This window comes from Lepus europaeus, chromosome 19 (genome assembly GCF_033115175.1).
Source record: "Lepus europaeus isolate LE1 chromosome 19, mLepTim1.pri, whole genome shotgun sequence".
NCBI classification, from domain to species: domain Eukaryota; kingdom Metazoa; phylum Chordata; class Mammalia; order Lagomorpha; family Leporidae; genus Lepus; species Lepus europaeus.
Genome location: NC_084845.1, coordinates 71,276,521 through 71,290,498, shown reverse-complemented (window position 1 = coordinate 71,290,498; position 13,978 = coordinate 71,276,521). Strand labels below are relative to the sequence as shown.

The 13,978-nt window shown below is 63.8% G+C and overlaps 1 protein-coding gene across 10 annotated transcripts in view; it reads right to left on the bottom strand.

The window, feature by feature from the left end:
* Positions 1-13,978, bottom strand: part of BANP (BTG3 associated nuclear protein) — a 111,992-nt gene that overhangs the window by 10,676 nt on the left and 87,338 nt on the right. The gene's annotated exons all lie outside the window — the stretch shown is intronic.

The window sequence follows — 13,978 nt, the reverse complement described above, 5'->3', positions numbered from 1 at the left end:
CTGCGGGCGCATTAAACCGCGCAACGGATGGAGGCGGACTGCGCACTGAGCGGCTCTGGCTGCGGGCGCCTTAAACCGCGCAACGGATGGAGGCGGACTGCGCGCTGAGCGGCTCTGGCTGCGGGCGCCTTAAACCGCGCAACGGATGGAGGCGGACTGCGCGCTGAGCGGCTCCGGCTGCGGGCGCATTAAAGCGCGCAACGGCAGCTACGCCTGATGGCAGCAAGCGACGGAACTTCCGGTGTGTCTGAGCTAACCAGTGCACACCGGCTCTGTCTGCTTCACTACCGGTTTCTCGAGACCGGACATCACCAAGCTCGCTGTTGCGTGCGGCTGCCCTGACCAGCGTTGGCTGAGCCCTCAGGTGCCCCAGTGAGACCACTGCTCCCAGACCTGCTTGGCCAGCGGCCTCTCCCGCGTCACGCCCTCCCCCCAAGAAGCAAGGGCGAACATTTACGAAGGACGCAGTGTGTTGGGCGCTGCAAGGGCAGGAAAGGGACCCACCAAGAGGGCGGTGGAGGGCAGTGCTGAGCAGTCCGCAGCCCAGGGGCTGGCGTGAGCGGGCCGTCTGTGGGTCAGGTGAGCTGCTGGGCTCGGGAGACAGCAGGAACCCAGGGCAGGCTGGGGGCAGAGCTCCCACACCTGAGGGGACAGCAGGGCCGGGGCCCTGAGCTCATTCTGCCCGCCCCCATGACCAGGACACACCACCGACTGGGAAGGAGAGCCTCTCCCAGGCAGGCCAGGCAGCTGTGCGGAGGCCGGGCCGCGGGGGGAGTGGCTGCAGGCGATGGGCAGTGATCCAGCACGTGACTTCCCTAGCTGGCCCAGAAAGGAACCAGGAAAGCACCCAAACACGTGAGGCCTCTGTGTGGAACACAGCTGCAGCCCACGTGTGCACATGGCGACCGTGGGTGGGACACGGCGCCCCCGTGCACAGCCTCCACAGGTGGCCACCGCTGCCTCCTCCCGCCTGGATCACCCCCTCACCTTGGCCTGCAGGCCTCCAGTGCTTCACAGAGACCACTTAGGCGCAAGGACTCTAAGTGTTCTGTCCCTCTCCACAGCATCTGTGCGAACTGTCACGTTAGTGTTTGTGACATCTGAATTGTCACTCTGTTCCCGGGAGTCTATAGATTTTTTTAAAGACAGATTATTTGAAAGGCAAAGTTAACAAAGAGGGAGGGAGAAAGAGAGAGAGGGAGACAGACAGACAGTAGGAAGGGGACGGGGAAGGGGGAGGTCTTCCATCTGTCGGCTAGGCCGTGCCAGGAGTCTGGAATTCCATTTGGGTCTGCCACGTGGTGCAGGGCCCAAGCACTTGGCCCATCTTTCACCGCTTTCCCAGGCCATTAGCAGGGAGCTGGACTGGAAGTGGAGCAGCCGGGACTTGAACCAGTGCTCCTATGGGATGCCGGCGCTGCAGGGTCACAGCCTATCTGCTGCAGCCTGATGACGGCCCCTCTAGAGACGAAACCCCTGGTGTGGTGCAGGAGTCCAGGCAGGAAACACGACCAGCGGCCAGACCCGCCTGTATCTCTCAGGCCAGTGAGGGACATACGGGGCTCTAGGCTGGAGCACACAGGCTTTCACCTCCCCGGGCGTCGGCAGCGCTGCGCAGAGCGCCCAGGGCCTGGGCAGCTGTTTCTCCTGCTCCTCCCCAAGATGCCAGGGCAGGCGACTGCTGCCACCAGGGGCATCCACCCGAGCCAGAGCAGGAGCGCGCGGTGTGCAGAGGGGCCGGAGCGCAGAGGAGGCCACAAACCCGGCCCTCACAGAGCAGGAGCGCGCGGTGTGCAGAGGGGGCTGGAGCGCAGAGGAGGCCACAAACCCGGCCCTCACAGAGCAGGAGCGCGCGGTGTGCAGAGGGGCCGGAGCGCAGAGGAGGCCACAAACCCGGCCATCACAGAGCAGGAGCGCGCGGTGTGCAGAGGGGCCGGAGCGCAGAGGAGGCCACAAACCCGGCCATCACAGTGCTTCCCCCAAGCCTGCACGGAACCTTCCAGCAGGCCTGCCCTGCACCAGAGGCAGTGTGTGGGCCCGGCCTGAGGGTCCCTGCAGCCAGGTCTGAGCAGGGAGGGGACGAAGGCAAGGCTCACAAAGGGAAGAGGCAGTCCCAGAGGACACTGGGCCGGCCACACACTGGAGGCACCTCTGTCCCCCAACAAGCAAAGGCTCAACGCAACTCGAACCGGCTCCTTCTGACAGGGACAAGTGGCTCACTCTCAGGGACGAAAGCTGGGGGAGCCCAGGACTGGCCCCACCCACAGCTCTGCCAGCACTGAAGAGGACAGGATGGAAGCCATCGTCACGAATATTTGCCAACAGACAATGAGATTGAGATGTCGGCAGGAGCAAGTCAGAGGAGCCTCTATTCTTTTTTTTTTTTGACAGGCAGAGTGGACAGTGAGAGAGAGAGAGAGAGAGAGAAAGGTCTTCCTTTGCCGTTGGTTCACCCTCCAGTGGCCGTTGCGGCTGGTGCACTGCGGCTGGCGCACCACGCTGATCCGAAGCCAGGAGCCAGGAGCCAGGTGCTTCTCCTGGTCTCCCATGCAGGTGCAGGGCCCAAGCACTTGGGCCATCCTCCACTGCACTCCCTGGCCACAGCAGAGAGCTGGCCTGGAAGAGGGGCAACTGGGACAGAATCCAGCGCCCCGACCGGGACTAGAACCCGGTGTGCCAGTGCCGCAGGCGGAGGATTAGCCTAGTGAGCTGCGGCGCCGGCCCAGAAGAGCCTCTATTAACACTGCCCGAGTGACCACTGCACTGTCCTTGGAGACTGTGGGTTGAGGACACCAACACCCCTAGACTGCGAGACCCCAGTGGCTCATCCCTTCTACCAGCCCTTTGGAGCTTCTCTTCTTACTTAAATAAAACTTCACCCCCACCCTCACCCTCACGCTTGGTCACGAACTCGGACTCCTCTCCCTCATCTTCCCACAGCAGTGGGCCACCAAGTCGCTGCCAATGGGGGTCAGGCAGGGCCCTGACAAGAGCTCTCGTGGGGACAGCCAGGAAGGGTCAGATGGGGGGCTGGGGCCTCTCCCTTTGCGGGGTGGAGGTGCAAAGGAGCTGGCAGGGACTGGCGCTCCTGGTTGCCCCGCCACAGCACCGAGAGGCTAAATCCTGGACTGAATCCGAAAGACAAAATCTCTGCCGTGTTTACAGAATCTAAGCTAGAATGTTAGGTACCGTGATGTGGTCCCATCTTTATAATCACTTTACATTTTAAAAGATCCCTTAGTAGCTGAGTTTAAGGTCAAATCCTGCATGGAACTGGGGGCTCACTGCCGAGAAGGCTCTGCCTGTACACAGCTTGGGGCAGATTCACCGCCCCGGCAAACGGAGGGCATCTCACGGCGCCTCACACGGACTTGCCCGTCGCTGCCAGCAAGACGGCCTGTCCCGTGAGCTGTGCGCGGACTGGAACCTCAGGTCTCCATCTGCAGCTGCCGACGCGGGTGAAGTAAAGAAAACACCGCTCTCACCCGGGAGTCCCTCCAGTCCGGAGTTCTCAGCTTTCCTTCTTGGTTTGGTTGTGATAAGCATCTCAGGAATGAGTGAAAACTCACTTAACTATGACTCCTCCCCGGCCTCAGGCTCCCGACTGCCAGCATGCAGGCAGGGGCAGTTCTCCACGGCAGTCTGCTGGTGCCTCGGCCACTGCAGGGGATGCTGGCCACGTACAAGAGGCCCTGGCGGAGGGCACGCAGGCTGCAACCCCGCTAAGGTGGCCGCACCACGCCCTCGCGCCCTGCGGAGCACCGACACCAACATGGGAGGGCACGGCTCTTGGCAGGCATTTCCCTGTGGAACCCCCAGAACGGGACCACGACCAGGAGGGAGACCTGTGGAACCCCCAGAACGGGATCACGACCAGGAGGGAGACCTGTGGAACCCCAGAACAGGACCATGACCAGGAAGGGAGACCTGTGGAACCCCCAGAACGGGACGACGACCAGGAGGGAGACATGTGGAACCCCAGAACAGGACCACGACCAGGAGGGAGACCTGTGGAACCCCAGAACAGGACCACGACCAGGAGGGAGACCTGTGGAACCCCAGAACAGGACCATGACCAGGAGGGAGACCTGTGGAACCCCAGAACAGGACCATGACCAGGAGGGAGACCTGTGGAACCCCAGAACGGGACCACGACCAGGAGGGGAGACCTGTGGAACCCCCAGAACAGGACCACGACCAGGAGGGGAGACCTGTGGAACCCCCAGAACAGGACCATGACCAGGAGGGAGACCTGTGGAACCCCAGAACGGGACCACGACCAGGAGGGGAGACCTGTGGAACCCCCAGAACAGGACCACGACCAGGAGGGGAGACCTGTGGAACCCCCAGAACAGGACCATGACCAGGAGGGAGACCTGTGGAACCCCAGAACGGGACCACGACCAGGAGGGGAGACCTGTGGAACACCCAGAACAGGACCATGACCAGGAGGGAGACCTGTGGAACCCCAGAACGGGACCACGACCAGGAGGGGAGACCTGTGGAACCCCCAGAACAGGACCACGACCAGGAGGGGAGACCTGTGGAACCCCAGAACAGGACCACGACCAGGAGGGAGACCTGTGGAACCCCAGAACAGGACCATGACCAGGAGGGAGACCTGTGGAACCCCAGAACGGGACCACGACCAGGAGGGGAGACCTGTGGAACCCCCAGAACAGGACCACGACCAGGAGGGGAGACCTGTGGAACCCCAGAACAGGACCACGACCAGGAGGGAGACCTGTGGAACCCCAGAACAGGACCATGACCAGGAGGGAGACCTGTGGAACCCCAGAACAGGACCACGACCAGGAGGGGAGACCTGTGGAACCCCCAGAACAGGACCACGACCAGGAGGGGAGACCTGTGGAACCCCAGAACAGGACCACGACCAGGAGGGAGACCTGTGGAACCCCAGAACAGGACCATGACCAGGAGGGAGACCTGTGGAACCCCAGAACAGGACCATGACCAGGAGGGAGACCTGTGGAACCCCAGAACAGGACCATGACCAGGAAGGGAGACCTGTGGAACCCCCAGAACGGGACGACGACCAGGAGGGAGACATGTGGAACCCCAGAACAGGACCACGACCAGGAGGGAGACCTGTGGAACCCCAGAACAGGACCACGACCAGGAGGGAGACCTGTGGAACCCCAGAACAGGACCATGACCAGGAGGGAGACCTGTGGAACCCCAGAACAGGACCATGACCAGGAGGGAGACCTGTGGAACACCCAGAACGGGACCACGACCAGGAGGGAGACCTGTGGAACCCCCAGAACGGGACCATGACCAGGAGGGAGACCTGTGGAACCCCAGAACAGGACCACGACCAGGAGGGGAGACCTGTGGAACCCCCAGAACAGGACCACGACCAGGAGGGGAGACCTGTGGAACCCCAGAACGGGACCACGACCAGGAGGGGAGACCTGTGGAACCCCCAGAACAGGACCACGACCAGGAGGGGAGACCTGTGGAACCCCAGAACAGGACCATGACCAGGAGGGAGACCTGTGGAACCCCAGAACGGGACCACGACCAGGAGGGGAGACCTGTGGAACCCCCAGAACTGGACCACGACCAGGAGGGGAGACCTGTGGAACCCCCAGAACAGGACCATGACCAGGAGGGAGACCTGTGGAACCCCAGAACAGGACCATGACCAGGAGGGAGACCTGTGGAACCCCAGAACGGGACCACGACCAGGAGGGGAGACCTGTGGAACCCCAGAACGGGACCACGACCAGGAGGGGAGACCTGTGGAACCCCCAGAACAGGACCATGACCAGGAGGGAGACCTGTGGAACCCCAGAACGGGACCACGACCAGGAGGGGAGACCTGTGGAACCCCCAGAACAGGACCACGACCAGGAGGGGAGACCTGTGGAACCCCCAGAACAGGACCATGACCAGGAGGGAGACCTGTGGAACCCCAGAACGGGACCACGACCAGGAGGGGAGACCTGTGGAACCCCAGAACGGGACCACGACCAGGAGGGGAGACCTGTGGAACCCCCAGAACAGGACCATGACCAGGAGGGAGACCTGTGGAACCCCAGAACGGGACCACGACCAGGAGGGGAGACCTGTGGAACCCCCAGAACAGGACCACGACCAGGAGGGGAGACCTGTGGAACCCCAGAACAGGACCACGACCAGGAGGGAGACCTGTGGAACCCCAGAACAGGACCATGACCAGGAGGGAGACCTGTGGAACCCCAGAACAGGACCATGACCAGGAGGGAGACCTGTGGAACCCCAGAACAGGACCATGACCAGGAGGGAGACCTGTGGAACCCCCAGAACAGGACCACGACCAGGAGGGAGACCTGTGGAACCCCAGAACGGGACCACGACCAGGAGGGAGACCTGTGGAACCCCAGAACAGGACCATGACCAGGAGGGAGACCTGTGGAACCCCAGAACAGGACCACGACCAGGGAGGGAGACCTGTGGAACACCCAGAACGGGACCACGACCAGGAGGGAGACCTGTGGAACCCCCAGAACGGGACCATGACCAGGAGGGAGACCTGTGGAACCCCAGAACAGGACCATGACCAGGAGGGAGACATGTGGAACCCCAGAACAGGACCACGACCAGGAGGGGAGACCTGTGGAACCCCAGAACAGGACCATGACCAGGGAGAGAGACCTGTGGAACCCCAGAACAGGACCATGACCAGGAGGGAGACCTGTGGAACCCCAGAACAGGACCACGACCAGGAAGGGAGACCTGTGGAACCCCAGAACAGGACCATGACCAGGAAGGGAGACCTGTGGAACCCCCAGAACAGGACCACGACCAGGGAGGGAGACCTGTGGAACCCCAGAACGGGACCACGACCAGGAGGGAGACCTGTGGAACCCCCAGAACGGGACCATGACCAGGAGGGGAGACCTGTGGAACCCCCAGAACAGGACCATGACCAGGAGGGAGACCTGTGGAACCCCCAGAACGGGACCACGACCAGGAGGGGAGACCTGTGGAACCCCAGAACAGGACCACCAATTCAAGTCCCAGCTACTCTACTTCTGCCCAGCTCCCCGCAAGGCAGCAGCATGCGACTCCAGCGCCTGCCACCCGCACAGGAGACCCAGGCAGAGCTCCAGGGTCCCGGAGTTGGCCTGACCCACTCCTGGCTATGGTGGGCCACTTGGGGCCACCCAGCAATGATCTTTCTCTCTGCTGCTCCGCCTTTCAAGTATGTAAGAACAAACAATAAACGTTCAATTTTACAAGAGTGCAGGCCAGGCACGGATAGAGCAGCAGCTGGGCCGTCGGACACTCCGCAGCCCAGGACCCTGCAGGATAGGTCCTCCCTCTGAGACCCCGTCAGCCTGTGGGCAGGTCATCCTCCACCAGGGTACGAGAGAAACGGACTGCACACCCACCCGTCACACAACAGCCTGCTGCGGGCTGACGGCTCCTCAAGGCATAGCCACTGCCGGCCTGGCCTGGATTTTAAACTGGTTACAAACCTTGCAATGATGTGAACACGACCTGGCTCCTAAACCCACGCAGACAACCACGTCCGAGTCACAGCCAGTGCTGAGCGGGGCGTAAACCTCACCTAGTAGCAGCACCTGGCCTGAGGCGGCGGCCTCTCTGCTCCCCGCCTTCCCAGCACTCCACTGCCCGCACCAGAGGCCAAACCAACGGGGCTGCTGATCCTGGACTTGAACTTCCAAGGCTGCAAGCCAAAACAGACTTCTCTTCATGAAGTTAGCTGCCTCGGGTACGTCACTGTAGTGACAACACGCTGAGGACCGCACCTGGTCAGCTCCCACGCCTGGGTCAGCACAGGTCCCAGACGAGGGATCAGAACCCTGGTCAGGTGCTCCCTGCTCGGGAGGCAGCTCAGCCCCAGTACCAGGAAGCGAAGACCAAGTCTGACAAAGGCCATGGCGTGTGACATGTGGGTCAACGTCCACTTCCCTCCCGACAATGAACTCGCAACCCCTCCTCCAGCCTGCTGGTTTCTGTGCTCATCAGGGCCACCGTGCAGGCTCAGGGGAGACCTGCAGCTGGCCAGGCTGAGGCCCCACGCCCGGGCCAGCAGCCAGCAGCACCACTCCAGATGGCCTGCGTCTGAACCTGAGCAGGCGCCCCACAGGCTGCACACGCTGTCACGCGAGCGACCGCTGCAGCCAGGGCCCTTTGCTGGCTGCACTCGGAGGGTGTGAGGGTTTCCTCCCAATTATTTCCAGACAACAGGGACGTGGCAGGAAGCTTGAATGCGAAGCCGCCTACTAAGGGAATTCTGGGTCTGAAAGCACGATGTTTTGGCGCTCACCCATCTGGTTTTCCTCGATCTGCAGCCAATTCCAAAACTCTTTTTAATACCCAGCTGAGATCACGAAAAACTGATGCAAAACCCAAAGTAAATGCAAGAAGCCCAAGGACTTCTCAGAACTGTTCAGATGTAGAATTCTGGATCCGACCGAGAATCCACCGGATGAAACACAAACAGAGCAGGCCCAGCGGCACCCTGCACAGAGGACGCCGCGCTGCTCACTGTGCGGCCAGGACACGGAGCAGAGGGCCAGGGCTGCCGCTCCCTCACTTCTGAACCCAGCCTGCTGGGGTGACGCGGCCCACATAACAACGGCGAGCTTCACAAACACAGACGTGCATTCCAAGAGTGGCCACCTCACCACGAGAAAAGAGGTGCCTGGGGGGTCCGACAGCCTGACCTCTGTCCTGCACCTGCACAGCGGTGCCAAGAGCCACGGGTCACACACAACCTCCTTCTGAACTCACAGAGGGGAAGCCACTGTGCCTCCCTGGATTCCATCTCAATACTTCATAAACCAGACTGGCCAGGGACAGCAGCACATGGAGCCGAGCTGGTGCCGGTGCTGCCTGTCGAGCCTGGACCAAGAGACGGCACAGACTCCACAGAGCTGCTGAGGGCAAGCGGGCGTGGCACCTCAGAGAGGACCCCACAGGTAGCGAGGACATGCCGCACGGCCACCAGGCCTAGAGCCAGAGCTAGAGCCCAGAGGACCCCAGGAGACCCACAGGCACATCTCCCCTTGGGTGCCTTGTGGCTCCCAGAGTCAGAGCATGAACCGCAGGTGACAATCTGGGGAGAAGGCAGAAAACCTAAGGAATACAGTAAGGCAAAACCGGAAGCCTGGAGAGACCTGTTCACACACACCCCCATATGCACACGCACACCCCCCCCACACACTTAAACACACACACACACACTCCAAATGGGGCACATTCCTGGGAACAGATCTGAACCTTCTGGCTGAGTGGGGCTGGGTGGGGAGGTGAAGGTTCAGTAAGGCAAAGCCCAACCCAAGGACCCCGTGTCCTCCCAGGCCCTGCAGGTCTGAGCTGGGGTGGGCAGTCTGAGCTGGGGTGGGCAGTCTGAGCTGGGGTGGGCAGGTCTGAGCTGGGGGGGGGGCAGGTCTGAGCTGGGGTGGGCAGTCTGAGCTGGGGTGGGCAGGTCTGAGTTGGGGTGGGCAGTCTGAGCTGGGGGGGGCAGTCTGAGCTGGGGGGGCAGTCTGAGCTGGGGTGGGCAGGTCTGAGCTGGGGTGGGCAGGTCTGAGCTGGGGGGGCAGTCTGAGCTGGGGGGGCAGGTCTGAGCTGGGGTGGGCAGTCTGAGCTGGGGGGGGCAGTCTGAGCTGGGGTGGGCAGTCTGAGCTGGGGTGGGCAGGTCTGAGTTGGGGTGGGCAGTCTGAGCTGGGGTGGGCAGTCTGAGCTGGGGGGGCAGTCTGAGCTGGGGGGGCAGTCTGAGCTGGGGTGGGCAGGTCTGAGCTGGGGGGGCAGTCTGAGCTGGGTTGGGCAGGTCTGAGCTGGGGTGGGCAGTCTGAGCTGGGGTGGGCAGGTCTGAGCTGGGGGGGCAGTCTGAGCTGGGGGGGGCAGGTCTGAGCTGGGGTGGGCAGGTCTGAGCTGGGGTGGGCAGTCTGAGCTGGGGGGGGCAGGTCTGAGCTGGGGGGGGCAGGTCTGAGCTGGGGTGGGCAGGTCTGAGCTGGGGTGGGCAGTCTGAGCTGGGGGGGGCAGGTCTGAGCTGGGGTGGGCAGTCTGAGCCGGGGGGGGGCAGGTCTGAGCTGGGGGGGGGGGGCAGGCAGTGGAAGGGGCAAGGAAGTAAAAGACTGTTCAATGACCACAGCAGTGATGGCAGCGCACCCCCCCAGCACCGCTCAGAGGCCCCTGGGGTGGGGCGGCAGGCTGCCCGGATCTCACAGCCTCAAGGTGCAAGACACCCACCAGTGACCACAAGTGTCGCCAGCTGCAGCCGAGACAACGAGAGCACAGCCCACCTCCCTCCCAGGGCCACCTCCTCGCACCACTGCTTCTCGTGGCTCTTTGGAAAACGCCCGGCATGGGAGCAAAGCTACCGTGTGTCCACTGTGATGGAGGGGCGCCGACGTCCTACCGAACCCAGCGCTGCGGGGAAGCCCGCACAGCACCACTGCCAGGCCAGGGCTCGGCTGGCGCCCAAGAACGGGGACTGACGTGCCCCCCCCACGCCGCGGCCCACACTGCCCTCCCTGTGCAGGGCAGGCAGCACACAGCCCTGGGCTGACACTTTGCGTGCTTCCGCTCTTGAGAACATCCTGAGGGCTCGCAGGTACCTTGCTCCCTTCCCACTCAGCCGGGCAGCCAGGGGTCTCCCCCCAACGGTCAGCACAGCCCTGGCCCAGGCCGGAGCGGCCGTTCCAGGGAACAGACGGGTGTCAAACAAATGCCGAGCCCCTCTCGGTGCCTGCAGGCTCTCCTGGGAGCACTGCGGAGCCCTCGGCACAGATTTCTAACCAGCCCGGCTCCCTGCCGTGGCCTGGGAAAGCAGCGGAAGACGGCCCAAGTCCTCGGACCCCTGCACCCCCATGGGAGACCTGGAAGACGCTCCTGGCTTCAGCCTGGCCTGGTCCTGGTCATTGTGGCCATTTGAAAAGGGAACTAGCAGATGGAAGATCTCTCTCTCGAACTGTTTCAAATAAATCAATAAATCTTGAGAGAGAGAGAGAAAATAATTTTCTCTTCACGACATGAAAATTACTTCAGCTTTTGTTACGGCAGGAAAACCGCTCGAGGCTATGACTCAGCTGATGGCTGCCGGCTCTTCTCCCGGCTGAAGCCCTGTCGCCGGCCACCGAAGCACACGTGTGTCCCAGCAGCTCTGCAGGTGCCCAGGGAGCGCCCCTCAAAAGGAAGCCAGCACTTTTAAAAGGGCTCGTCAACGAGTTATGCCGGTAAGAGCCAACTTTCTCCTCCTCAGTCCAGCAAAACTCCCAGGCAGGCCTGGTCAGCAGCAGCTGTCTGGACACTCGCACCCGACGAGGCTCCTGGGAGCTCTGGAGAGGGATCTTGTGTTCCTGCCTCTCTCAACAGCCACCACCCCCGGCATGGGGGCCCCTGGTCCTGGCTCTCCTGGGAAGGTGCTCCGTGTGTGGGCAGGGGCCCCTGGTCCTGGCTCTCCTGGGAAGGTGCCCCGTGTGTGGGCCCCTGGTCCCGGCTCTCCTGGGAAGGTGCCCCGTGTGTGGGCCCCTGGTCCCGGCTCTCCTGGGAAGGTGCAGCGTGTGTGGGCCCCTGGTCCTGGCTCTCCTGGGAAGGTGCCCCGTGTGTGGGCCCCTGGTCCTGGCTCTCCTGGGAAGGTGCTCCATGTGTGGGCAGGGGACCCTGGTCCTGGCTCTCCTGGGAAGGTGCCCCGTGTGTGGGCAGGGGGCCCTGGCTCTCCTGGGAAGGTGCCCCGTGTGTGGGCCCCTGGTCCTGGCTCTCCTGGGAAGGTGCCCCGTGTGTGGGCCCCTGGTCCTGGCTCTCCTGGGAAGGTGCCCCGTGTGTGGCCCCTGGTCCTGGCTCTCCTGGGAAGGTGCCCCGTGTGTGGGCCCCTGGTCCTGGCTCTCCTGGGAAGGTGCCCCGTGTGTGGGCCCCTGGTCCCGGCTCTCCTGGGAAGGTGCCCCGTGTGTGGGCAGGGGCCCCTGGTCCTGGCTCTCCTAGGAAGGTGCCCCGTGTGTGGGCAGGGGCCCCTGGTCCTGGCTCTCCTGGGAAGGTGCCCTGTGTGTGGCCCCTGGTCCTGGCTCTCCTGGGAAGGTGCCCCGTGTGTGGGCAGGGGGTCCCTGGTCCTGGCTCTCCTGGGAAGGTGCCCCGTGTGTGGGCCCCGGTCCTGGCTCTCCTGGGAAGGTGCCCCGTGTGTGGGCAGGGGGTCCCTGGTCCTGGCTCTCCTGGGAAGGTGCCCCGTGTGTGGCCCCTGGTCCTGGCTCTCCTGGGAAGGTGCCCCGTGTGTGGGCCCCTGGTCCTGGCTCTCCTGGGAAGGTGCCCCGTGTGTGGCCCCTGGTCCTGGCTCTCCTGGGAAGGTGCCCCGTGTGTGGCCCCTGGTCCTGGCTCTCCTGGGAAGGTGCCCCGTGTGTGGCCCCTGGTCCTGGCTCTCCTGGGAAGGTGCCCCGTGTGTGGCCCCTGGTCCTGGCTCTCCTGGGAAGGTGCCCCGTGTGTGGCCCCTGGTCCTGGCTCTCCTGGGAAGGTGCCCCGTGTGTGGGCCCCTGGTCCTGGCTCTCCTGGGAAGGTGCCCCGTGTGTGGGCAGGGGGCCCTGGTCCTGGCTCTCCTGGGAAGGTGCCCCGTGTGTGGGCCCTGGTCCTGGCTCTCCTGGGAAGGTGCCCCGTGTGTGGGCAGGGGGCCCTGGTCCTGGCTCTCCTGGGAAGGTGCCCCGTGTGTGGGCCCTGGTCCTGGCTCTCCTGGGAAGGTGCCCCGTGTGTGGCCCCTGGTCCTGGCTCTCCTGGGAAGGTGCCCCGTGTGTGGGCAGGGGGTCCCTGGTCCTGGCTCTCCTGGGAAGGTGCCCCGTGTGTGGGCAGGGGGCCCCTGGTCCTGGCTCTCCTGGGAAGGTGCCCCATGTGTGGCCCCTGGTCCTGGCTCTCCTGGGAAGGTGCCCCGTGTGGGAGGGGGGGCGGGGGGCACCTAGTCCTGGCTCTCCTGGGAAGGTGCCCCGTGTGTGGCCCCTGGTCCTGGCTCTCCTGGGAAGGTGCCCCGTGTGTGGGCCCCTGGTCCTGGCTCTCCTGGGAAGGTGCCCCGTGTGTGGGCAGGGGACCCTGGTCCTGGCTCTCCTGGGAAGGTGCCCCGTGTGGGGGCAGGGGGTCCCTGGTCCTGGCTCTCCTGGGAAGATGCCCCATGTGTGGGCAGGGGACCCTGGTCCTGGCTCTCCTAGGAAGGTGCCCCGTGTGTGGGCAGGGGACCCTGGTCCTGGCTCTCCTGGGAAGGTGCCCCGTGTGTGGCCCCTGGTCCTGGCTCTCCTGGGAAGGTGCCCTGTGTGTGGCCCCTGGTCCTGGCTCTCCTGGGAAGGTGCCCCGTGTGTGGGCAGGGGGCCCTGGTCCTGGCTCTCCTGGGAAGGTGCCCCGTGTGTGGCCCCTGGTCCTGGCTCTCCTGGGAAGGTGCCCCGTGTGTGGCCCCTGGTCCTGGCTCTCCTGGGAAGGTGCCCCGTGTGTGGGCCCCGGTCCTGGCTCTCCTGGGAAGGTGCCCCGTGTGTGGCCCCTGGTCCTGGCTCTCCTGGGAAGGTGCCCCGTGTGTGGGCAGGGGACCCTGGTCCTGGCTCTCCTGGGAAGGTGCCCCGTGTGTGGCCCCTGGTCCTGGCTCTCCTGGGAAGGTGCCCCGTGTGTGGCCCCTGGTCCTGGCCTGCTGCCCTTGCACTGCTCTCCAGAGGCCTTCCATCTTCAAGTTACCATACACAGGGCCTGGACTCAGGAAGCTTCCAGTCCCGACTGCAACGTCACCATGGTGATGGCTTGGCCGCGCCATCACTCCGCTCTGCACTGTCAGCACAGGACTCACCTACAACAGGCTCAGTGCTGCGCCTTCCCCCAAACACAGGCTCACGTGCGTGCCCTGAGCTGGCCGTCGAGGGTGCCCAGCAGGCGGCAGTGTGCAGTGCGTTTCCAAGTTACAACGGGTTTGCTGGGTCGAAGCCCACTGCTGTCAGAGCTCCCCCACGCTGTGAGGGTTGTTCACAGAATGTCCCTCACCCTGGTG